We start from the raw sequence: 26,629 nt of genomic DNA on the forward strand, positions 1-26,629 counted from the left end.
CTCAAGGCAGCTGGGACCATAGTCACCAAGAAAACAATTGGTAACACACTACGCCGTGAACGACTGAAATCCTGCAGCGCCCGCAAGGTCCCCCTGCTCAAGAAAACACATATACATGCCCGTCTGAAGTTTGCCAATGAACATCTGAATGATTCAGAAGAGACCTGGGTAAAAGTGTTGTGGTCAGATGAGACCAAAATGGAGATCTTTGGCATCAACTCAACTCGCCGTGTTTGGAGGAGGAGGAATGCTACCTATGACCCCAAGAACACCATCCCCACCGTCAACCATGGAGGTGGAAACATTATGCTTTGGGGGGGGGTTTCTGCTAAGGGGACAGGACAATTTCACTGCATCAAAGGGACGATGAAATCTTGGGTGAGAACCTCCTTCCCTCAGCCAGGGCATTGAAAATGGGTTGTGGATGGGTATTCCAGTATGACAATGACCCAAAACACATGGCCAAGACAACAAAGGAGTGGCTCAAGAAGAAGCACATTAAGGTCCTGGAGTGGCCTAGCCAGTCTCCAGACCTTAATCCCATAGAAAATCTGTGGAGGGAGCTGAAGGTTCGAGTTGCCAAACGTCAGCCTCGAAACCTTAATGACTTGGAGAAGATCTGCAAAGAGGAGTGGGACAAAATCCCTCCTGAGATGTGTGCAAACCTGGTGGCCAACTACAAGAAACGTCTGACCTCTGTGATTGCCAACAAGGGTTTTGCCACCACGTACTAAGTCATGTTTTGCAGAGGGGTCAAATACTTATTTCCCTCATTAAAATGCAAATCAATTTATAACATTTTTGACATGCATTTTTCTGGATTTTTTTGTTGTTATTCTGTCTCTCACTGTTCAAATAAACCTACCATTAAAATTATAGACTGATCATTTCTTTGTCAGTGGGCAAACGTACAAAATCAGCAGGGGATCAAATACTTTTTTCCCTCACTGTAGATACAGAGCATAGCACTGCATATAGATACAGAGCATAGCACAGCATATATAGATACAGAGCATAGCACAGCATATAGATACAGAGCATAGCACAGCATATAGATACAGAGCATAGCACAGCATATAGATACAGAGCATAGCACAGCATATAGATACAGAGCATAGCACAGCATATAGATACAGAGCATAGCACTGCATATAGATACAGAGCATAGCACAGCATATAGATACAGAGCATAGCACAGCATATAGATACAGAGCATAGCACTGCATATAGATACAGAGCATAGCACAGCATATAGATACAGAGCATAGCACAGCATATATATATACAGAGCATAGCACAGCATATAGATACAGAGCATAGCACAGCATATAGATACAGAGCATAGCAGGGCATATAGATACAGAGCATAGCACTGCATATAGATACAGAGCATAGCACAGCATATAGATACAGAGCATAGCACAGCATATAGATACAGTGGGGAAAAAAAGTATTTAGTCAGCCACCGATTGTGCAAGTTCTCCCACTTAAAAAGATGTGAGAGGCCTGTAATTTTCATCATAGGTACACGTCAACAATGACAGACAAATTGAGAAAAAAAAATCCAGAAAATCACATTGTAGGATTTTTTATGAATTTATTTGCAAATTATGGTGGAAAATAAGTATTTGGTCCCCTACAAACAAGCAAGATTTCTGGCTCTCACATGCCTGTAACTTCTTCTTTAAGAGGCTCCTCTGTCCTCCACTCGTTACCTGTATTAATGGCACCTGTTTGAACTTGTTATCAGTATAAAAGACACCTGTCCACATCCTCAAACAGTCACACTCCAAACTCCACTATGGCCAAGACCAAAGAGCTGTCAAAGGACACCAGAAACAAAATTGTAGACCTGCACCAGGCTGGGAAGACTGAATCTGCAATAGGTAAGCAGCTTGGTTTGAAGAAATCAACTGTGGGAGCAATTATTAGGAAATGGAAGACATACAAGACCACTGATAATCTCCCTCGATCTGGGGCTCACGCAAGATCTCACCCCGTGGGGTCAAAATGATCACAAGAACATTGAGCAAAAATCCCAGAACCACACGGGGGACCTAGTGAATGACCTGCAGAGAGCTGGGACCAAAGTTACAAAGCCTACCATCAGTAACACACTACGCCGCCAGGGACTCAAATCCTGCAGTGCAGACGTGTCCCCCTGCTTAAGCCAGTACATGTCCAGGCCCGTCTGAAGTTTGCTAGAGTGCATTTGGATGATCCAGAAGAGGATTGGGAGAATGTCATATGGTCAGATGAAACCAAAATAGAACCTTTTGGTAAAAACTCAACTCGTCGTGTTTGGAGGACAAAGAATGCTGAGTTGCATCCAAAGAACACCATACCTACTGTGAAGCATGGGGGTGGAAACATCATGGTTTGGGGCTGTTTTTCTGCAAAGGGACCAGGACGACTGATCCGTGTAAAGGAAAGAATGAATGGGGCCATGTATTGTGAGATTTTGAGTGAAAACCTCCTTCCATCAGCAAGGGCATTGAAGATGAAACGTGGCTGGGTCTTTCAGCATGACAATGATCCCAAACACACCGCCCGGGCAACGAAGGAGTGGCTTCGTAAGAAGCATTTCAAGGTCCTGGAGTGGCCTAGCCAGTCTCCAGATCTCAACCCCATAGAAAATCTTTGGAGGGAGTTGAAAGTCCGTGTTGCCCAGCGACAGCCCCAAAACATCACTGCTCTAGAGGAGATCTGCATGGAGGAATGGGCCAAAATACCAGCAACAGTGTATGAAAACCTTGTGAAGACTTACAGAAAACGTTTGACCTGTGTCATTGCCAACAAAGGGTATATAACAAAGTATTGAGAAACTTTTGTTATTGACCAAATAATTATTTTCCACCATAATTTGCAAATAAATTCATAAAAAATCCTACAATGTGATTTTCTGGATTTTTTTCCCTCATTTTGTCTGTCATAGTTGACGTGTACCTATGATGAAAATTACAGGCCTCTCTCATCTTTTTAAGTGGGAGAACTTGCACAATTGGTGGCTGACTAAATACTTTTTTTCCCCACTGTACAGAGCCTAGTTTAAGCGGAAAATCTGTCAGACAGAGCAAGAGCTGCTGCTACAGCTCCTGTTGCTGCTGGAGTGAAATGTGTTTTTATAAACCCAATCATTGTGCAACAATTCTAAATGAAATCACATGTTAAAAACAGTTTTGATAGCCATGATTAAATAGAGCTACTATTTTTTTTTCTCAACTGGTAATTGAAGCGCACTTCCCATTTGCCATCCAAGTGAATATAATGGTAGGCAGGCTTCAGCGCATCACAGACCACTTTGCAATGAGCTGGAGGCAGTATGCATTTAGAAAAAATATGCTTAGTTGTTTGAAACCTGAACATTTTACTACATATTATGAGGCATGTTTACCTTGGTTCAAAGTAGCCTAGCCAAAATAAGGCCAAATGTGGAGGCAATTCTTTTATAAAGACTTCCATATGCCATTGAAACCAGTAGCCTATTTCTCTCATGTTCTATTAGTTTTCAAATAAACTTTAATTGTCCAGTAGCCAAAAGGCACAATCCTAGTCATATTAGCAACGCATGCTAGTTGTTGCATCTTTAGATCTCCCCTCTTTCAAAATGTATAACGGATATTTTCATCTCTGTCTCATGAAACTGCTCGCATGTGCAGTGTGCTTTTGACAACAGTGTTTTCCAGCTAATTGCATTATGGAACCAACATTTGTGTGTAGCCTACTGCCTTGTGCACATTGCTGCACTTAAAATGTGAAGAAATAAATGTTTATCAACATTTTAAGGTAAACGTTCTGATCTGTTTCATCTGTTTTTTTATGTAGCCTAGGCCTACTAGTTGAATGGATTCGGGATCTATCGTCCCACAACTGTCCCAGTTTGGAATAGGCTATTTCTTTCTCGCACAGAACGACAAGCTGACCAATAGAATAGGTAAACTTTTCTACTATGGGGGATAGTAGATTGATATAGACTAGTGATTTTGCTGTTCATTACTCGTCTTGTTGACTGAGGAAAAGTAAATGTGGACAGTTATTCTAACATCTTCAAATGCGCATCGGAATTCGGTAAGAAGGGCGAACACCGTTGCATCCTCGAATTGCATGTTCTGTTAAGATGAATTACTATAATCTAAATGTGGTTTCTGTCATTCTAAACACCGTGGGTGGACCTCCTAATCAGGTTACGCACGCAATGCATATGGGTCTGGTACATTTCTCAAATGTCCGGTAAATTAAAATACTGCCGGTGAAATGTCTGGCACAAACCGTGTGTGTGTGTGTGTGTGTGTGTGTGTGTGTGTTCGTAGTCCACTTTGCATCTTACTTTGCATGACCTATGTAATTTATCTCTTGCTGAAGTGCATAAACCCTGTGCGGTCTTGGAGGAAAGAATTGTGTTAAGTGCTGTCTTTGTATAATTGAGCCTGTGTCAGAGACTGAGGTGTTTCGTTATACCATTCGCTATGCCTCTCAATGTTTCAAGTTTCAATGTGGGTGGCTCCTATGCTGTCCCTGTGCATTGGACACACACACACACACACAAACTGCAGGCATTGTTTTAAACGTGTGCCTTTCTAATGCACATTTTGCCATGCACAAAGCAAACATGTAATGCATTACAGTAAAGTTTGCCTTTTAGTCATTGTTTGAGTGCATGGGGTCAGTCGTCATTCAGACTTTTATGTTGCGACTGTAAAGATCTTAATAGTATTTATAAGAGAGAAGGAATCCTTATGAGCTGCTGTTTGTGTGGTGGCTCACTTGCCTATTGATTCAAGTGTCACGTTAAGCATTTTCATATAGAATCTGTGAAGTGTCTGGATAGGTCCCCGGATCCACTTCCACAACAGTGCTGGGCCTGCTCTTTTTCTCTCCTGCCTCCGGCCCCACACCACTCCACCTCTACTGGGGTCGATGGACATTTCAAGCTGGGTCTGTCGTTCTGTTAGGGTGAAAAGCTAAGTAACAAGGTAGATTGATGGCCCTATCTAAATGTATCTGTGGGTTAGTTTACCCATGGGCGTGTGGTTGCTGTTGTGAGGTCATTGTGAGCTAATAAGTAAACACAGTTCTATCATTCATAGACTATCATTTTAGATAACAACGAACTTGAATAGAAGATGTAAAAATGTAACCATAGACCAGACATTCCCCCTCTGTATCACTTATGTTAGTGAGATGTACACTTTAGTTGTTTTCCTCCTATAAAGAGCCAGACAGAAGCAGTATTGTGTTATTCATTTCTGAAGTTCATTTTAATTGTTACTGTAAAGAATATCATAAACTCCATAGGTACTGAGTTTTGTCTGCCTCCACTTGCTAGAGCTTGAATAATATATGACTATGTGTTTATCAATTTTGTCATTACTGCAAACATGCATAAAGCAACAGGAAGGGGTAGCTGCTGACAGAGCTCAAAGCTCAAGGTCCTTATGGAGATGGAGAAGCTATAGAGCTATTGGGAGGAGAGACTGGAGGCAAGGACGGTCGACTTGGCGAGAGAGGTGGGCAGTATTGGCAGTTTGATATCCCTTTGCAAAGCAGCCTGGTTCAATATCATATTTAACCAGTGTCATCTCTTACAGTACGGTACATGGGTACCAACCACTTACAGTCTTAGTTCTCAGGATGTATTTTGCTGTCCTGAATCTAAAGCCTGGTTTGCACTGCACTTTAGGGCTGTCCCCGACTAAAAAAAAATCTTATTCAACCGAAAATTGTCTGTTCTTTCGACCAATCGATTGGTCTACATTTTTAAAAGTTATTTTAAAGTATTTTTCCATAAATAGACACACCCTATGTGTTTTAATGAAATCAACTATATGCATTGAGCTTCTCTGGTGCTTTAAGCTTATGGTTTGATGAAATAAGACACATGCCTCAAGAGGGTGCCAGAGATCTAGATAACCAGAAGAAAAAAAACTTAACCTGAGCCAACTATTCTCCTCCCGCTCCTGCTGGCTTTCGCAGATTCTGCCATTACTCTCCTGAAGTTGCCGGTAATAGGCTGCATGAGGAGTCTGCAACCTTTCTCATGTTGAATGCCAATTATCTTACAATTTCCACCGATCTGCGTGCCAGTTATGGTTTTCATATGCACATTTTTGTGAAACAGTTTAGTTTAATTTATAATAACGTCTTCATATCTCAGTCATTGTCATGTGGTTAATCAACATTCTATCCAAATCTAAATGAAAATGATACAAACCTAAAAAGTAACTTCTATTGCCATTACTATGTAAAAATAGCCTACATAAAGCCAACAAATAAAAACATTGCAGCCTGAAGGTAGAAAATATCCCGATTAAAAATAAATATCCTATAAATCACATTGGCTACACATGGCCTGTCTGCAACGAACTTGAAACATTGTATCAACTTTTAACTTGGGTCCGGCCTGAAGCTTGCGCTAGCGAACTTGCAACAATTTATAAAATATTCTGGGCCTTCAGTTTCTCCCTCCAGTGTGCTCGGGACCGACACAGCTGTAGGCTATTTGCGCAAGGGATAAGAAGCAGTGCTTGACTTGGGCAGGAGCTCACCGGAGCTGAGTACCAAATGTTCTACTGCTTGAGCTCCTGTTCCTCTTATAGAATAGTATCTCAAAAGTATTGTGGAGCTCCTGCACCTAAATATAAACAGTACCAGCACCCAAAATGAGTACCGAAACCTATTTCAGTCCAAGTCAAGCACTGATAAGAAGTAATCAGGTAGGCCTATTTTATGACGTTTCCACTGGATCAGAGCATGACATTTTTCCCTTTCAAGCTGAGTGGTTATCGATATCGCGCTTCATTAGCTCATTGTTATGGATGTTTCCATATAAATGTGTATAGAAAACAGCTTAAACAAATGCAAATGCATCTACTTTTCTTTTATTCTGGCTGCACTTTCTGATGTGACAATACGTTAGCCGTAGTTGGCTAGCTAGCAAGCAAGGGATAAGAACGTTGCCAGCCAGTATGGCAATGGAACATTTAGAGCGAACGACTGGGTCGCGTCCATAGATACAGAACAAAAAGACTGAACGACTGGGTCGCATCTCTAGCAACCGAACCGATAGAACGAACGACCAGCCGGCTTGAGTAGCAACACTAGATTTGTGTCGGGACTATATATTGTGGAAGGATGAAATAGTATGAATAAATTCATCAAAATAACGTTTTTAATGAAAATATGTAAATCATTATTTGAATATGTTGGTAACCTGTTGTATAAAAGTGATAATGTCCTCGAAGCCGGTGTTTGGAGGATATACTGGCACTGTTTGCCGGCCCTCGACGAACAACAAACGTGACAATATATCCTCCAAACACCAGTTTCTCTGGCATTATCACTTAAATGAATGTGCACAAATTGCTGGGAAAGAGCGCATTCTGGATAGAGAAGTGCATTGTGCATCTGGGCACATGTTCAATCCGACGTCTTCATTGGCCATGCAGCGTTTACGGTGATATGGCCTCAGCAGAAGTCAGGGTATTCATACTTCTTGCACTTTGCAGAGCAGTGCAGAGCTGTTGTCAAGGAAGTGAGTTTGTGTTTATACAGGATGTATAACGCCAACCAATCATGTCAATGCAGAGCTATTCAGAGCCCTCCACATTGTTACAAAATTTGGGAGGCGGATGGAGATGCAGTACGGAGCTCGATTTGGCTTCTGCATGCCTCTGGAGGCTCCGGAATTATGTCACACCCTCCATATGGAGCCTATGACCACATTTACAGACCAAGCATACATTGGCTTTTAGTCTAGGCCTCCACAATGGATTAGTTCACTGAGATGGGCACAAATACAGTGGGGGAAAAAAGTATTTAGTCAGCCACCAATTGTGCATGTTCTCCCACTTAAAAAGATGAGAGAGGCCTGTAATTTTCATCATAGGTACACGTCAACTATGACAGACAAAATGAGAAAAAAAAATCCAGAAAATCACATTGTAGGATTTTTTATGAATTTATTTGCAAATTATGGTGGAAAATAAGTATTTGGTCAATAACAAAAGTTTTTCAATACTTTGTTATATACCCTTTGTTGGCAATGACACAGGTCAAACGTTTTCTGTAAGTCTTCACAAGGTTTTCACACACTGTTGCTGGTATTTTGGCCCATTCCTCCATGCAGATCTCCTCTAGAGCAGTGATGTTTTGGGGCTGTCGCTGGGCAACACGGACTTTCAACTCCCTCCAAAGATTTTCTATTGGGTTGAGATCTGGAGACTGGCTAGGCCACTCCAGGACCTTGAAATGCTTCTTACGAAGCCACTCCTTCGTTGCCCGGGCGGTGTGTTTGGGATCATTGTCATGCTGAAAGACCCAGCCACGTTTCATCTCTCATGCCCTTGCTGATGGAAGGAGGTTTTCACTCAAAATCTCACGATACATGGCCCCATTCATTCTTTCCTTTACACGGATCAGTCGTCCTGGTCCCTTTGCAGAAAAACAGCCACAAAGCATGATGTTTCCACACCCATGCTTCACAGTAGGTATGGTGTTCTTTGGATGCAACTCAGCATTCTTTGTCCTCCAAACACGACGAGTTGAGTTTTTACCAAAAAGTTATATTTTGGTTTCATCTGACCATATGACATTCTCCCAATCCTCTTCTGGATCATCCAAATGCACTCTAGCAAACTTCAGACGGGCCTGGACATGTACTGGCTTAAGCAGGGGGACACGTCTGGCACTGCAGGATTTGACACCCTGGCGGCGTAGTGTGTTACTGATGGTAGGCTTTGTTACTTTGGTCCCAGCTCTCTGCAGGTCATTCACTAGGTCCCCCCGTGTGGTTCTGGGATTTTTGCTCACCGTTCTTGTGATCATTTTGACCCCACGGGGTGAGATCTTGCGTGGAGCCCCAGATTGAGGGAGATTATCAGTGGTCTTGTATGTCTTCCATTTCCTAATAATTGCTCCCACAGTTGATTTCTTCAAACCAAGCTGCTTACCTATTGCAGATTCAGTCTTCCCAGCCTGTGCAGGTCTACAATTTTGTTTCTGGTGTCCTTTGACAGCTCTTTGGTCTTGGCCATAGTGGAGTTTGGAGTGTGACTGTTTGAGGTTGTGGACAGGTGTCTTTTATACTGATAACAAGTTCAAACAGGTGCCATTAATACAGGTAACGAGTGGAGGACAGAGAAGCCTCTTAAAGAAGAAGTTACAGGTCTGTGAGAGCCAGAAATCTTGCTTGTTTGTAGGTGACCAAATACTTATTTTCCACCATAATTTGCAAATAAATTCATTAAAAATCCTACAATGTGATTTTCTGGAGAAAAAAAATCTCAATTTGTCTGTCATAGTTGACGTGTACCTATGATGAAAATTACAGGCCTCTCTCATCTTTTTAAGTGGGAGAACTTGCACAATTGGTGGCTGACTAAATACTTTTTTTCCCCACTGTATATATTTGTTACTGCTCGACTAAAACAATCTCGGTCGACCAACAGCCTAACGACCAAACAATCGACCAGTCGACTAATTGGGGTCAGCCCTACTGCACTTAGACCTGGGTTTAGACACCATTAGAGAGTTATAAGCGCCATAATTTTGGAGCTAGCCAATGACAGAGTTCCCTTGTCACCTTATTTGAATATTCGTTAAGTTTAGCCCTGGGCTAAGAAAGTTGATCTTTTACACATCGATGATCTGGTGTTAAAGATTCCTAATCTAATATAATTGTGGAATTTCACTCCTTGGTTTTTGTCTTATGTCTTATAGCCAAAGAAATGTTGTCGTTATCCTTTTCCCCAAAGCCAGTTTAGTACTTCACTTATATACTGTAGTTCACACATGCAGTCAATCTGGGAATGGCCAACATGGAACTGAGAACTGATTGGAGATCATCTGTTCACTTATTCTCTTTCTCTCATTCTGTATTTCTACCGACACAGTGGGTGTTCTGTTGTTCATCCATGGCTGAGCATATATGGGCCAGATTAAAAAGTCATTATAATATCCCACTGGGCACACACAGGTTGGATCAACGTAGTTTCCATGTAATTTCAATGAATTTATGTTGAACCAACGTGGATGACTTTTGACCCCACGGGGGGTCCGTGGATGACTTTTGACCGCTTCTTTGGATTCTTCATGTCTTACTCATTGTAAAAAAAAAAAGATTGGTCAAAATCGTGTTAGGTACTATAATTATTGAATATTATATGAATCCTCTAAATTAAAATGGGCAATTTGGGTGCAATCAATTACCTTAATTTCTCAGAGATCAAATTATATTTCAAGAAAAAATGTTGCAGGAATGCTAATCTCATCTGTTTCTAACAATATAAACAATTTCAGAACCATCTGAGATGGTGGGTGTCGAAATCATCTTTCTTGTGCTTTTTGAAATGGAACTACCCCTGACAGAGGACATTAACACTAGAGGTGATATTACCTCCCAGGAGGAAAACCTGCTGTTTCCTTCCATCCGTCTCTCCCTCCATACCTCTCTCTTGTCTTTCTATGAATATTAAACAGAGAAATAGAGAGTGTGGAGTCTGTCTCACCAATAATAACACTCTTACCTTCCTTTTCTTCTGAGGTGTGTGTGCCTATCATCAACATGCAGGGAACTGCAAATGGAAACTGGAATTGCCTGCTGGATGGAGTGGCGGGCAGCTGAAATCCAACAGCAGTTGTTTATCCTGATGAAATAGATTGACACTACTGGAATTGTAGTACGATACACATCCATCCTTCCTTCTTTGTTTTACATTTTTATTTCCTTTGTTGAACAGTTACGGTATAGTTTTGACCCCGACAAAGTACATTTTACTGTTTGTCAGGGCCAGGTGTTTCTACTGGTGCACACCAGAAGCTGGAGTCATTATGAAAAATGCAAAGACTCGCTGTGCATTAGGCTGGGTTTCTCCATTGTTGTTAAAGCATCACTCCCTGTCTCTCAAGAGCTCAGCTCCACACAAGTCTGCTTATTGATTTTGATATGGAGTTTTGATTTGTGTGTGTGTGTGTGCGTTTGTGTTTTCATATGTCTGTGTGTGTCTGTCATTGTTGATGTTTATTCTGACTCCAGCACGGTTGTATAACAGAAGCCAGTGTTGACTAAGCCTTGCACTCCCTACATACACACACACACACAGTGACCACATCACTCTGGCTTGGCTGGGGGCTCTGGCCGGATCTGAGCTGTGCTGAGTTGGCAGGGCCTCAGCATGGTCGGGCCACTATAGTGATGAGACTGTCTCAGAGACTAGGTCAGTCAGAGCCGAGGGCTCAGCAACACCAGCCCACACTGGGCTAGAGAGCTGCGGTTGCATTCCACACACTGACACATTCCTATGGACAATCAGCATGACTCAGGAGTGAACCCATACCTGGGAAATCACAACGACTAACGTGGTGTTGCTAATGACATGACAGTAATGACGTGTTGGTAATGATATGACGGTAATGACGTGTTGGCAATGACATGACGGTAACGACGTGTTGGTAATGACATGTTGGTAATGACATGTTGGTAATGATGTGTTGGTAATGACGTGTCGGTAATGACGTGTTGGTAATGACGTGTCGGTGATGACGTGTTGGTAATGACATGTTGGTAATGATGTGTTGGTAATGACGTGTCGGTAATGACGTGTTGGTAATGATGTTTCGGTGATGACGTGTTGATAATGACATGTTGGTAATGATGTGTTGGGAATGACATCATGTTGGCAATGATGTTATGGTATTGACATAAAATCACCAACACTGACCAAACACAGACCAAACCACCACTGTGCTCACTGTGTGGAACCATATAAAGTCTCAATGTCAGTAGTCCACTGTATATGCATGTTTATAACTTCGATTTTTGTGCTCTCCACAGACTATTGCATAATGCTTATTGTTCTGTGCCTGAAGGACAGAGCAGTGACTGGTTGCATCACCGCCTGGTATGGCAACTGCTCGGCCTCCGACCGCAAGGCACTATAGAGGGTAGTGCGTATGGCCCAGTACATCACTGGGGCCAAGCTTCCTGCCATCCAGGACCTCTATACCAGGCGGTGTCAGAGGAAGGCCCTAAAAATTATCAAAGACTCCAGCCACCCTAGTCATAGACTGTACTCTCTGCTACCGCACGGCAAGCGGTACCGGAGCACCAAGTCTAGGTCCAAAAGGCTTCTTAACAGCTTCTAACCCCAAGCCATAAGACTCCTGAACAGCTAATCATGGCTACCCGGACTATTTGCATTGCACCCCCACCCCACCCCACCCCAACCCCTCTTTTACGCTGCTACTACTCTGTTTATTATTTATGCATAGTCACTTTAACTCTACCCACATGTACATCTTACCTCAATTACCTCGACTAACCGGTGCCCCCGCACATTGACTCTGTACCGGTACCCCCTGTATATAACCTCCCTACTGTTATTTTATTTTACTGCTGCTCTTTAATTTTAATTTTTAATTTTTTTAATTCTTAAACTGCATTGTTGGTTAAGGGCTTGTAAGTAAGCGTTTCACTGTAATGTCTACACCTGTTGTATTCGGCGCATGTGGCAAATACAATTTGATTTGATTTGAGAAATATGCTCTAGTACTGTATGTGCTTGTTGCACTAAAAGCAGCCAAGAAGCTTTTATCTCTTATGGGTGAATCCCCAGCATTGGCTGTCGTGGGTTGTCCATAGTTTAGTCACAGACCAGTGTTTTAGTGACAGGCCGGACTCCATGGCTGCAGCTGGATACCTTTCCACAGTGATGGTGTCTCCATTACCCTCCACTTCTGCGTCGTTACTGCTGTCGCCGGGTAGAGGATAGGCCTATCAGAGGAAACTAGCGGAAGGAGGAGAAAGGACATTACAGCAGCGTATTATTAGAAGCATCCAGATGTGTGCTCATATGAATAAAAAACTAACAGGTCTGTGAGAGCCGGAATTCTTACTGGTTGGTAGGTGATCAAATACTTATGTCATGCAATAAAATGCAAATTAATTACTTAAAAATCATACAATGTGATTTTCTGGATTTTTGTTTTAGATTCCATCTCTCACAGTTGAAGTGTACCTATGATAAAAATTACAGACCTCTACATGCTTTGTAAGTAGGAAAACCTGCAAAATCGGCAGTGTATCAAATACTTGTTCTCCCCACTGTACTTGACAGTGCAGCAGATTACACAGGCTTCAATTAAGAAATGCTTTTCAAAAAGACATTAGGTAGGTATCGACGTGTAGTGTACCAACCACCTAGACATGGCTCCCTAGTCCTACATAGACTGTCACATATAGGATTTAACCCATAGTTTTTTCTCTATACTGTCACACATGTTCAGGTCTGAAGTGTGACTGATGTCTGTCTGAGGAACAACTCATTCCTGTCAAAGATATGATGAACACACTGTTTGCGAACACAGTGTCACAGAAGGCTCCTTGCTTACCTTGCATGATTCGATGATACACTATATATACAAAAGTATGTGGACATCCCTTAAAATATGTGGATTCTGCTATTTCAGCCACACCTGTTGCTGACAGGTGAATAAAATAAAGCACACAGCCATGCAATCTCCATAGCCAAACATTGGCATTGGCATTGACAAGAATGGCCTTACTGAAGAGTTCATTGACTTTAAACGTGGCACCGTCATAGGATGCCACCTTTCCAACAAGTCAGTTCGTCAAATTTCTGCCCTGCTAGAGCTGCCCCGGTCAACTGTAAGTGATGTTATTGTGAAGTGGAAATGTCTAGGAGCAACAACGGTAGGCCACACAAGCTCACAGAACGAGACCGCCGAGTGCTGAAGCGCGTAGCATGTAAAAATCGTCTGTCCTTGGTTGGAACACTCACTACCGATTTCCAATCTGGAAACAACGTCAGCACAATAACTGTTCGTCGGGAGCTTCATGAAATGGGTTTCCATGGCCGAGCAGCCAGACACAAGCCTATGATCACCATGCACAATGCCAAGCATCGGCTGGAGTGGTGTAAAGCTCGCCGCCATTGGACTCTGGAGCAGTGGAAACGCGGTCTCTGGAGTGATGAATCACGCTTCACCATCTGGCAGTCCGACAGACGAATCTGGGTTTGGCAGATGCCAGGAGAACGCGACCGGCCCGAATTCATAGTACCAATTGTCAAGTTTGGTGGAGGAGCAATAATGGTCTGGGGCTGTTTTTCATGGGTCAGGCCCCTTAGTTCCAGTGACGGGAAATCTTAAAGCTACAGCATACAATGACATTCTAGACGATTCTGTGCTTCCAACTTTGTAGCAACAGTTTGGGGAAGGCCCTTTCCTGTTTTAGCATGACAATGCCCCCGTGCACAAAGTGACGTCAATACAGAAATGGTTTGTTGAGATCGGTGTGGAAGAACTTGACTGGCCTGCACAGAGCCCTGACCTCAACCCCATCGAACACCTTTGGGATCAATTGGCACGCCGACTGCGAGCCAGGCCTAATCGCCCAACATCAGTGCCCGACATCACTAATGCTCTTGTGGCTGAATGGAAGCAAGTCCCCGCAGCAATGTTCCAACATCTAGTGGAAAGCCTTCCCAGAAGAGTAGAGGCTGTTATCGCAGCAAAGAAGGGACCAACTCCATATTAATGCCCATGATTTTGGAATGAGATGTTCGACGAGCACGTGTCCACATACTTTTGGTCATGTAGTGTATATGAGATATCATCAACCTAAGATACATTTCTCCAGGAAGGATAGCAAAGCATGGTCATGAATCATGTCACATTCCCATGGATAACAAGGTGTTAGTGTAAATGTAAGGCTTCAATGAGTACGGTTACATGCACACAATAATGCGATTAATGTGGATAGTCAGATGAATATAATAGTTTGGTTAAAACGTTTACATGCTTTGCAAGAACGATTTCCTTAATAATCCGGTTTACATGGAAACATCTGAAATCAGGTTACCTGATGGCACTCTGATAAATGCAGAAAATTGCCAATCAAAATAAACTTTCTACCACAGCGACCATGTTATTTTTGGGAATCATATTTCATTCTGAGTTCGGACATACAGTGCATTTGAAAAGTATTCTGACCCCTTGACTTGTCCCCCCACAAATTCCGTTACAGCCTTATTTTAAAATTGATTAAATAAATGTTTTGCCTCATCAATCTACACACAATATCTCATAATGACAAAGCGAAAACATGTCTTTTTTTGTGTGTGCAAATTTATAAGAAATACCAAACAGAAATACCTTATTTGCATAAGTATTCAGCCCCTTTGCTATGAGACTCAAAATTGAGCTCAGGTGCATCCTGTTTCCATTGATCATCCTTGTGATGTTTCTACAATTAAATTCACCAGTAGGCAATTAAATTGATTAGACATGATTTGGAAAGGCACACACCTGTCTATATAAGGTCCCACAGTTGACAGTGTATGTCAGATCAAAATCCAAGCCATGAGGTCGAAGGAATTGTCCGTAGAGCTCCGAGACAGGATTGTGTCGAGGCACAGATCTGGGGAAGGGTACCAAAAAATGTCTGCAGCATTGAAGGTCCCCAAGAACACAGTGGCCTCCATCATTCTTAAATGGAAGAAGGTTGGAACCACCAAGACTCCTAGAGTTGGCTTCCCGGCCAAACTGAGCAATCGGGGGAGAAGGGCCTTGCTCAGGGAGGTGACCAAGAACCCGATGTTCACTCTGACAGAGCTCCAGAGTTCCTCTGTGGAGATGGGAGAACCTTCCAGAAGGACAACCAACTCTGCAGCACTCCACCAAAAAGGCCTTTATGGTAGAGTGGCCAGATGGAAGCCACTCCTCAGTAAATGGCACATGACAGCCCGCTTGGAGTTTGCCTAAAGGCACCGAAATGACTCTCAGACCATGAGAAACAAGATTCTCTAGTCTGATGAAACCAAGATTGAACTCTTTGGCCTAAATGCCAAGCGTCACGTTTGGAGGAAACCTGGCACCATCCCTACGGTGAAGCATGGTGGTGGCAGCATCATGCTGTGGGGATGTTTTTCAGCGGCAGGGACTGGGAGACTAGTCAGGATCGAGGGAAAGATGAACGGAGCAAAGTACAAACAGATCCTTGATGAAAACCTGCTCCAGAGCGCTCCAGAGACTGGGGCAAAGGTTCACCTTCCAACAGGACAACGACCCTAAGCACACAGCCAAGACAACACAGGAGTGGCTTTGGGACAAGTCTCTGAATGTCCTTGAGTGACCCAGCCAGAGCCCGGACTTGAACCCGATCGAACATCTCTGGAGAGCCCTCTGTGCAGTGACGCTCCACATCCAACCTGACAGAGCTTGAGAGGATCTGCAGAGCGGAACGGGAGAAACTCCCCAAATACAGGTGTGCCAAGCTTGTAGCGTCATACCCAAGAAGACTCGAGGCTGTAATCGCTGCCAAAGGTGCTTTAACAAAGTACTGAGTAAAAGGTCTGAATACTTATGTAAATGTGATATTTCAGTTTTTTTGTTTTAATAAATGTGCAAACATTTCAAAAAAATAGTTTTTGCTTTGTCATTATGGTGTATTGTGTGTAGATTGATGAGGGGAAAAATAAGACAGTAACTTAACAAAATGTGGAAAAGGTCAAGGGGTCTGAATACTTTCCGAATGCACTGTATAATGTTGTGGAAACTACTTTGTGATATCCAATTGCGATCTTGTCTCATCGCTGCAACTCCCCAACGGGAGAGGCGAAGGACGAGTCATGCATCCTCCGAAACATGACCCGCAAAACCGCGCTTCTTAACACCCGCCCGCTTAACCAATGTGTCAGCCTGCAGGCACCCAGCCCGCCACAAGGAGTTTCTAGAGCACAATGAGCCAAGTAAAGACCCCCCCAGCCAAACCCTCCCCTAATCCAGACGACACTGGGCGCCACCCTATGGGACTCCCAGTCACGACACAGCCTGGGATCGAACCTGGGTCTGTAGTGGCGCTTCAAGCACTGCGATGCAGCACCTTAGACCGCTGCGCCACTCGGGAGGCCAAAAACGACTTCTAAGACGCATATATTCAGTTGTTCCGAACTCACTACACTCGCGCAAAAGAGGGAGGCTTGCACTACTGGTGCTGGCACATGCTCAGATCAAATACACAGCTGGAACGCCGTTTACATTACCTAATCATTCGAAAGATGGCTCAGAAAACCAGGTGTTTTAATGAGCGTATGCTTACTTTGATTTTGACCTTACGCCGATTAAGATAAACAGAGTAAGGTGTTTACATGACTATTGCATAATCTGCCTACAGCCATAATCAGTTTAATATTAAATTACTGAATGATTTGACTGATATATGAGGTAGAAATTTGACTACTTGTACTATTGTAGGGAGGTGAGATTGTTCTAGAAGAGTTCAGTTGTGAAGCTGAGGATCAGGACGCCATGTTAAACATGGATGATTAATGGTTGTGCTTGGTGGTGGGCATGGTAACCATCTCTGTAGTTCTGGGCCTGTGGTTGGAGTGTGTTGGAGTCCATAGGAAGACTAGCTCAAAGTCACTTAGTTAGCAGGCTGTAGATAGAGGACGTTTGTGTGTCAGAGAGCAAGATATTGTCTTCATAATGTATTTGTACTTTTATAACCACTTGCCTCCACTAGATTGTAGCAGAACTGTCTTCAATGCCTAGTTGAAAAACTTTGTTGAAGCCTGATTGTTTACTTCATTGACAATGCCATTGAAACCTGCCGTGGTGTGAGATTTTGAAGATAAGTGAAGATCTGAATGTACTCTGTTTGACAGGTTGTGGCATATGGAGAGAACATCGAAAAGTTAGAGAATGGATGAAAAATAAAACTTCAATATGGAAAAGTATACTTATTAACACTACTTTGCTTTGCTGAATCTGTATACTGTGGTTGTGAGTGCGCCCTCCATTCAGTGACTACAAAAGGAGTGGGAAGAAGGTCAGCTTCAGCCCTACTGTGAGGACATCTCTGGCAGTAAATCTGCATTTTCTGTCTGGAGAGAAAGAGAAAGGAGAGATTCATCACAGATTTCATTACCCTGCTCTCCACCTCCCTCCTGATGACATCAGCATGGGGAAAGGGGAGGGCTGAATTGATACCCCATGAAATCCCCTCCCCCTGCAAAGTCTCTCCTCCCTCTCCCTGCAACTCCTTCCTTCCCCGTCACCTTTTCCCTCTCCTTCCCCCTCTCCTTCCCCCTCTCCTTCCCTAGCTTCAGAGAGACTCCCATGTGGCTTCCTCTGGGGAGAGGAAGGGGGGAAATATACATTGATTTCTGCCTGTTGTTGTAAAAATATATTATGCCTGAGATGCATTGTGTTGGGCTTCTTAATAACCTGCAGTATGTGGAGAAGCATGTGGAAACGAGAGGGAGAGGGACGTGACATGGTTTAGCCTTTAGGTCATGCAAAATTGAACAAATCAAGTGAGCAAAGAAGCCTGATTGTGTGAAGAGGGGCATTTATTCAAGTTATTCAAGCATTTATTCAAGTTTGTATGGCCTTATCTAAACATGGTACATTCTACTTGATTTTAGATTAAGCATTAAAAAGATGGTTACTGTGAGGATTAAGTCAACTTTGACATTCATCAGATAAAGCTAATCAATCATGTTGCCAGCGAGGCCTCTTAGAAAGTCTATATCGTGTACATTTAGTTTATGTGTATATTCAGTGCCCTCTGTGGTTTTTGTGTCCTCTCTTGTGATTCTCGCATGAGTAAGTCAAGGTCTAATGCTGGTCTATGGGAGCAGCCTGGGGTGCTTCCAGGAGATCATGTTTTTTAAAAAGCAATTTTTGCTGCAGTGAAATTATTCTGGAAAGGGAACTGGACTCCTGTGCCTGTAGGCTTCTGTATTGATTATAGAGCCCTACTTCAGCTGTGTGTGCTGCAAACTCAACTTTGAAGTCACTGCAAAAAGTACTGCCCTCATTCACAAGAGAAGGTTTGTTTTAGTTTGTTTTATACCCAAATGGCCTCATTGTGCTGTTTTTAGGCTATTTTGAGGAAACGATTTCTGTTGATTCTTCTATTTTGAGGAAACTATTTCTGTTGACACTTCATGTACTTTTCGCTGTTATACAGTTTTGTATGTCAATGTGAAGAAACAGCTCTATAAGAGCATTAAAAAATCATGGTATATTATTACAGTTAACTTGAGGCCTAAAGTAACACAGTGCTTTGAGTGTCATTAATTAATATAGATATAAACAATGACCCTTCTGAACACAATCGAAGTAAAGCTTCACAGGAATGGAAGACCCAGAGTTACCTCTGCTGCAGAGGATAAGTTCATTAGAGTTACCAGCTTCAGAAATTGCAGCCCAAATAAATGCTTCACAGAGTTCAAGTAACATACACATCTCAACATCAACTGTTCAGAGGGGACTGTGTGAATCAGGCCTTCATGGTCAAATTGCTGCAAAGAAACCACTACTAAAGGACACCAATAAGAAGAAGAGACCTGCTTGGGCCAAGAAACACAAGCAATGGACATTAGACCGGTGGAAATTTGCCCTTTGATCTGGAGTCCAAATTTGAGATTTTTGGTTCAAACCGCCATGTCTTTGTGAGACACGGTGTGGGTGAACGGATGTTCTCCGCATGTTTAGTTCCCACCGTAAAGCATGGAGGAGGAGGTGTTATGGTGTGGGGGTGCTTTGCTGGTGACACTGTCTGTGATTTATTTAGAATTCAAGGCACACTTAACCAGCATGGCTACCACAGCGTTCTGCAGCGATACACCATCCCATCTGGTTTGGGCTTAGTGGGACTATCATTTGTTTTTCAACAGGACAATGACCCAACACACCTCCAGGCTGTGTAAGGGCTATTTGACCAAGAAGTAGAGTGATGGAGTGCTGCATCAGATGACCTGGCCTCCACATCCCCCGACCACAACCCAATTGAGATGGTTTGGGATGAGTCGGACAGCAGAGTGAAGGAAAAGCAGCCAACAAGTGCTCAGCATATGTGGGAACTCCTTCAAGGCTGTTGGAAAAGCATTCCAAGTGAAGCTGTTTGAGAGAATGCCAAGAATGTGCAAAGCTGTCATCAAGGCAAAGGGTGGCTATTTGAAGAATCTCAAATATAAAATATATTTTGATTTGTTTAACACTTTTTTGGTTAGTACATGATTCCATATGTGTTATTTCATAGTTTTGATGTCTTCACTATTATTCTACAACGTAAAAAATAGTAAAAATAAAGAAAAAACCTGTAGTTGTGTCCAAACTTTTGACTGGTACTGTATATAAACCCTGGATTGCTGATGCTATGTATTGGCCATTGAGAGGCTTTGAAGCCACCGGTCGGCCATATTGACACTCCCCAGTAGGAGCAGTCCTCCGTAGTAATGAATGGAATTTCACAGTATTTCAAATAAATGTTTCAAAGAAAGAATTACATGTATTTAAGTATTTTGTTGTTGTAGTGGGGACAGTAAAAATGTTATATACTGAACAAAAATATAAACGCAACATGTAAAGTGTTGGTCCCATGTTTCATGAGCTGAAATAAAAGATCCCAGAAATTTCCACAAGAACAAAAAGCTTATTTTTATCAAATGTTTTGCACAAATTAGTTTACATCCCTGTTGGTGAGCATTTCTCCTTTGCCAAGATATTCCAACCACCTGACAGGTGTGGCATATCAAGAAGCTGATTAAACAGCATGATCATTACACAGGTGCACCTTGTGCTGGGGACAATGAAAGGCCACTCTAAAATGTGCAGTTTTGTCACACAACGCAATGCCACAGATGTCTCAAGTTTTGAGGGAGTGTGCAATTGGCATGCTGACTGCAGGAATGTCCACCAGAGCTGTTGTCAGATAACTGAATGTTCATTTCTCTACCATAAGCCGCCTCCAAGGTCATTTTAGAGAATTTGGCAGTATATCCAACCGGCCTCACAACTGCATACCACGTGTAACCACGCCAAAAAATTTGAATGCACAGAGATACCGTGAAGAGATCCTGAGGCCCATTGTCGTGCCATTCATCCGCCACCATCACCTCATGTTTCAGCATGATAATGCACGGCCTCATGTCGCAAGGATCTGTACACAATTCCTGGAAGCTGAAAATGTCCCCGTTTTTCCATGGCCTGCATACTCACCAGACATGTCATCCATTGAGCATGTTTGGGATGATCTGGATTGACGTGTACGATAGCTTGTTCCTGTTCCCATCAATATCCAGCAACTTTGCACAGCCATTGAAGAGGACTGGGACAACATTCCACAGGCCACAGTCAACAGCCTGATCAACTTGTGGGTGCAAAATGATTTTGTTACAGTCTAATGCTGTGTAAATTCTTGAGTTGAATAGTACTAGTCACTGGTAGTTTTTCACAGCTGTCCAGTAACCTCTTTACATACTGGCTCATTATCTATAGGGCACTAAAAGCCAGGCAGAAATCTAGTTTCCTCTGGTTTTAAAGATCTTATCACTCATCTATCTTGGATAAATGCTGAAGACACATTTCAGTTGAATGCATTAAGTTGTACAACTGACTATGTATCCCCCTTTCCTTTTCCCAAATAGGCTGTGAGAACTGGTTAGAACCTGTTCTCATTTGTACTTTTTTCTAAGGAAGTGGAGCCAATTACCCCATCTCTTTTCTAAGTTTACCTCCCCCTAGAAGGTTATATATCTTTGTGTAGATGAAGTCTATAAAGACTGTGTCATTTGTAAATGAACAAGATCCTCTCCGGGTTCATCCTGAGAGAGTGATCTCCCTTGCAATTGCTCAAATAAATCTCTTATTGCTGATAAATTAGTTCTGCCTGATTCCATAAACGAGTTTTCCTCAAGAAACTCTATGCGAAGGAGATGTGTAGCGCTGCATGAGGCAAATGGTGATCACACCAGATACTGACGGGTTTTCTGATCCATGCTCCTACCTTTTTTTTAAGGTATCTGTGACCAACATATGCATATTTGTATTCCCTGTCATGTGAAATCAATATATTAGTCCTAATTAATTTATTTTAATTGTATGATTTCCTTTTATGAACTGTAACTCAGTCAAATCTTTGAAATTGTTGCATGTTCGTTTATATTTTAGTTCGGTGTATATTTTTTCATTTTTTATTTGTATGTTTAGCTCATATAATATAATTTAAAAGTATGCATTAAGGTGTTGTAATAGAATAAACGTGGCAGAATGTCATGGATTCTGCCGATGCTTCCCCTCCTCCTTGCTTGGGCAGGCTTCGGCGTTCGTCGTCACCGGAGTACTAGCTACTGCCGATCTATGTTCTATGTTCTACCTGTTGTTGTCTGATTGTCACACACCTGTTTACCATCATGTCATTACTCCTTCCCTATTTAACCCGGTGGCTCCCATTGTGTTTTGTGCGTGTTTGTTTTTCGTTTCATGTGTCGTTTGGTGAGCGGGTTTGTTCCTCCCTGTGTGGAGGTATTTTGTATTGGTTTCTTTACTTATTCAGTAAAGTACGTTTTCATAGAGTTCTGTGTCCTGCGCCTGACTTCGATCCACCGCATTACACTGACACTCGTGACACAGAAATGAGTGTAGACATTAATAAATGCATTTCTATATCTTCCTAAATATTTTTTGCAATGGTGAAGGAGTCCAAAGATGGAGGTGCGGTGGCTTCAACACAGCGCCCCCTATCAGTCATCTAGTGTATATATAAATCATTGGTATAGTCCTCCCATCCTGCCCCTCACTGTCGGTCACTCTGAGGCTTTTGATGGTGATTCAGGTCAGAGGTTCCGTCTTCAATCAATCAAATGTATTTTATAAAGCCCTTTTTACATCAAGCAGTTGTCACAAAGTGCTTATACATACAGTGCATTCGGAAAGTATTCAGACCCCTTGACTTTTTCAACATTTTGTTACGTTATAGCCTTATTCTCAAATTGATTAAATAAAAAAAAATCACTCATCAATCTACACACAATACCCCATAATGACAAAGTGAAAAAAGGTTTTTAGAATTCTTTGCAAATGTATTAAAAATAAAAAACAGAAATACCTTATTTACATAAGTATTCAGACCCTTTGCTATGAGACTCAAATTTGAGTTCAGACGCATCCTGTTTCCATTGATCATCCTTGAGATGTTTCTACAACTTGATTGGAGTCCACCTGTGGTAAATTCAATTGATTGGACATGATTTGGAAAGGCACACACCTGTCTATATAAGGTCCCACAGTTGACAGTGACAGTGCATGTCAGAGCAAAAACCAAGCCATGAGGTCGAAGGAATTGTCCGTAGAGCTCCGAGACAGGATTGTGTTGAGGCACAGATCTGGGGAAGGGTACCAAAAAATGTCTGCAGCGTTGAAGGTCTCAAAAAACACAGTCGCCTCCATCATTCTTAAATGGAAGAAGTTTGGAACCACCAAGCCTCTTCCTAGTGCTGGCCGCCCTGGCGAAAATGTGGGGGAGAAGGGCCTTGCTCAGTAAAAGGCACATGACAGCCCGCTTGGAGTTTGCCAAAAGGCACCCAAAGGACTCTCAGACCGTGACAAACAAGATTCTCTGGTCTGAGGAAACCAAGATTGAACTCTTTGGCCTGAATGCCAAGCGTCACGTCTGGGGGAAACCATGCACCGCTCATCACCTGGCCAATACCATCCCTACAGTGAAGCATGGTGGTGGCAGCATCATGTTGTGGGGATTTGTTTCAGCGGCAGGGACTGGGAAACTAGTCAGAATCAAGGGAAAGTACAGAGAGATCCTTGATGAAAACCTGCTCCAAAGCGCTCAGGACCTCAGACTGAGGCGAAGGTTCACCTTCCAACAGGACAACGACCCTAAGCACACAGCCAAGACAACGCAGGAGTGGCTTCGGGACAAGTCTCTGAATGTCCTTGAGTGGCCCAGCCAGAGCCCGGACTTGAACCCAATCGAACATCTCTGGAGAGACCTGAAAATAGCTGTGCAGCGACACTCCCCATCCAGCCTGACAGAGCTTGAGAGGATCTGCAGAGAAGAATGGGAGAAACTCCCCAAATACAGGTGTGCCAAGCTGTTAGCGTCATACCCAAGAAGACTCAAGGCTGTAATCGCTGCCAAAGGTTCTTCAACAAAGTACTGAGTAAAGGGTCTGAATACTTATGTTTCAGTTTTTTTTTGTTATACATTTGTACAAATTTCTAAAAACCAGTTTTTGCTTTGTCATTATGGGGAATTGTGTGTAGATTGATGAGAAATAAAAACCATTTAATCTATTTTAGAATAAGACTGTAACGTAACAAAATGTGCAACAAGTGAAGGGGTCTGAATACTTTCCAAATGCACTGTAATATAAGTCTTCCCCTGTCTCATCTAGCCAGCTGAAATATCTATTGGAGGAAACAGCCATTCATTAACCCACTGTAGCAACCCTCTCAGAGAAACCTTGTAACTAATGGTGATTGCTAAATTGGCCGTGGAAAGTGAGGTTGAGGTTATCGATGTACTGTGCACATGCAGTAGATTAAAATCTAAGAACAGGTGCTGCTACATTCATTTATTCTGGGTATAGTTTAATGTAGGGAGCAGAGAGCAGAATATTGGCTGTTACATCACACATACACCACACACACACACACACACACACACACACACACACACACACACACACACACACACACACACACACAGAGGAACAGAGTGGGCTTGTATGGGCCTAATGAGCCGCTAGTGCTGATGACATCACCCCTGTGAGTGGACCTACCGTACACCCAAATTCCAAGGCCCACCCGCACACATTCACACCAAGAGCGCTCTGTTGACTTCTCTGTAAACTCTCCTGTAATGATTCATGTTGTGTAAGGAGAATACTGGGTTGTTCCCAGTCACCCAGTGCACTAAAGACTGGAGAATAGAGAATACAGCCTGTGGGTCTTACATTTACATTTACGTCATTTAGCAGAGCGACTTACAAATTGGTGCATTCACCCTATAGCCAGTGGGATAACCACTTTACAATATGTTTTTTTTTTTTTTTTTTTTTTTTTAGGGGGGCGGGGGGTAGAAGGATTACTTTATAAGCCTGGCATCTCTTGTTCCCAGCCCAGTACTCCATCTTCCTAGCTATAAGCCTGGCATCTCTTGTTCCCAGCCCAGTACTCTGTAGCTCAATGTGGTCCTCTGTAGCTCAATTGGTAGAGCATGGCACTTGCCAGGGTAGTGGGTTCGATCCCCGGGACCACCCATACGTAAAAATGTATGCACACATGACTGTCGCTTTGGATAAAAGCATCTGCTAAATGGCATATTATTATTATTATTATTATTATATTATATTATTATTATATTATTATATTATACTCCATCTTCCTGGCTATAAGCCTGGCATCTCTTGTTCCCAGCCCAGTACTCCATCTTCCTGGCTGTAAGCCTGGCATCTCTTGTTCCCAGCCCAGTACTCCATCTTCCTGGCTGTAAGCCTGGCATCTCTTGTTACCAGCCCAGTACTCCATCTTCCTGGCTGTAAGCCTGGCATCTCTTGTTCCCAGCCCAGTACTCCATCTTCCTGGCTGTAAGCCTGGCATCTCTTGTTACCAGCCCAGTACTCCATCTTCCTGGCTATAGACCTGGCAAGCGAGCCACAGAGACTGTAGACTCTCTCTTACATACCTCCTGCTCATTGACACAGCCATAAGCTGCCTCTGTCTCATGCACACCTCCTGCCCTGTAACACAGAAATTAGCAGCCTTTCTCAGGGTGTCTGCTGGAACACCAATCAGCCTGCCTGGGAGCAACAGTGTCTCTCTCTTTCTCTTTCTCTGTCTGTCTCTGTCTCTCTCCCTATCTCTCTCTCCCTCTCTTTCTGCCCTGCAATTAATCGGCTAATGCAGATTTGTCAAAGGGAGCGTGTGTGTGGGAGTGGTTCTCCACATTAGAGCTTTGATTCTATCTCACCCTATGGTATCAACAGAACATTTGGGATAAAGAGTTATACTGTAGAATTGTAAGGGTGAAAGGTGTTGTCATTCAGATGCTTCTGGATGGAGGAACCACATGGACCTTGACATAAGAGTTGTCAGGGTGAAAGGTGTTGTGTCATTAAGAATGTTCTAAATGGAGAACCACAAGGACCTTGACATAAGAGGAACTACTCAGATAGAGACGTATTGGCGACAGAATGGGTTCATTTAATTTCTCCAAATGTACTTGAATAGTAGTCAGACCTTCAGTTAATGTAATGTATAACCTTTAATTTCTTCAAAAAGGGGAAAACTGGAGGGAAATTTTGAAATATGACATTTGAAACAACTTGCAACAATAAACGAAAAGGAAAACAAATGTATGGTTTGATTTGATGTAACAATGTGCTAGGGCTGTCAAATGATACATTTATTAAATCTAATTAATCGCAGGATTTGCTGTGATTAAAAACGATTAATCGCAAATTCAGAATTTGCTCAAATTGAGCTGTAATTTAAGATGTTTTTACACAAAAAGCATTACAAGAATATTGAAGTCTTGATTTTGTCCAAAGTAACGGTTAGCAAAATCAGGTAAATTGATAAAGCACACTTTCTTTAACCTTGTTTTGACATCGCAATATTGTTTTTAGCTGTATAGCTGTATTGGATGTTTTCAATTTATTTTGAACGCTTTCAGACAATGCGATTAATCACAATTTTAAAAAACTAACTCTGACAGCCCTAATACACTGAGTGTACAAAATATTAGGAACAACTGCTCTTTCCATGACAGACTGACCAGGTGAAAGCTGTGATCCCTTATTGA

General features: G+C 42.6%; 1 protein-coding gene across 5 annotated transcripts in view; it reads left to right on the plus strand.

Annotated features, from left to right (window-relative positions):
• LOC121532292 (protein bicaudal D homolog 1-like) overlaps nt 1–26,629 on the plus strand; it is a 105,844-nt gene that overhangs the window by 1,774 nt on the left and 77,441 nt on the right. The gene's annotated exons all lie outside the window — the stretch shown is intronic.

This window comes from Coregonus clupeaformis, chromosome 19 (assembly GCF_020615455.1).
Source record: "Coregonus clupeaformis isolate EN_2021a chromosome 19, ASM2061545v1, whole genome shotgun sequence".
NCBI lineage: Eukaryota > Metazoa > Chordata > Actinopteri > Salmoniformes > Salmonidae > Coregonus > Coregonus clupeaformis.